The following is a 1,135-nucleotide window of genomic DNA, read 5'->3' as shown; positions in this document are numbered from 1 at the left end:
AACCTGTACCAAAAAAAAAAAGGCAAGTCATAGTACCATAAATTCAGAGACTAAAAGACAATCACAGATTTGGTGGAGATTATTTTTAAATGTAAATATTGTAATAATTATGAATGGAATGATACAGGTATTAAAATTATATGTTAAATTTTGAAGAAGTTATTAGAGTTAAATAAAATAGTTTCAGTGGAATTGCTTTTCTTAAAGAGATAGTAAGGCAACTTTTTCTTATTTAGGTCCTGGATCCATTGCTGAACATTATTTATTGCTAAAATGATATGACTTCTCATGTTTAGCATTGAGAATACTAGTATGCATGAATAAAGACATGGAAATGGGTACACTTTATTATAGTAATGCTCTTTAAATCTTTGAACTCTTTTCAAGTAATGTGTCAAAAATAAGCACGTGGTGATAGCATTCTGACAGCTTAAATAAATCTTATTTCAATTTTGTGGTAAATGAAGAATTGGAAAATACCTCAGTTGAAAGATTTATAACCCAGGCTTCTGAGATATACACTATCTCAATGTTTATAAGCACACTAAAACAGTTCACTGATACTCACCAAACATTCATCTATCATCTGTCTGTCTGTCTGTCTGTCTGTCTGTCTGTCTGTCTGTCTGTCTACCTATCTATCTAATATGTATATAATTCATTTTTGGATAACACTTAAACGGAATTATAATGCATTCTTGTCAATATTGGTTTTTTTCTATTGCTATATTAAACAGTGTAGTACTGTGCGTCTGGGCTCTGTATCTCTCAACCATGAGGAAGGTGTCCATGGTCGTGTGAGGGAGGGGTTCCAAGAGGGAGCTGCAAAGGGCGCTATCATACCACCTATGTAAGTGATCCTCAGAAAGGTCATGTTACACATGCTGGACAAATTTCACTTGAAGCTTACTATTTCTGGTGCATGCTTGGTCCTTCTTAGATGAGAATACAAATTCAAAGGCTTTTGAAATTTTTTTAGTTGGTAGAGTGGGAGTGGGGAGCTGCTAACACTGGTGTTCACCATACTAGGATCCTTTTCTGCTGGCCACATCTGGGCTTCATTTTTCTTTTATTTTTCTTTCTTTCTTTCTTTCTTTCTTTCTTTCTTTCTTTCTTTCTTTCTTTCTTTCTTTCT

The sequence above is a fragment of the Octodon degus genome, unplaced genomic scaffold, assembly GCF_000260255.1.
Source record: "Octodon degus isolate 3935 unplaced genomic scaffold, OctDeg1.0 scaffold00015, whole genome shotgun sequence".
Lineage (NCBI taxonomy): Eukaryota > Metazoa > Chordata > Mammalia > Rodentia > Octodontidae > Octodon > Octodon degus.
This window is presented reverse-complemented; position numbering follows the sequence as displayed.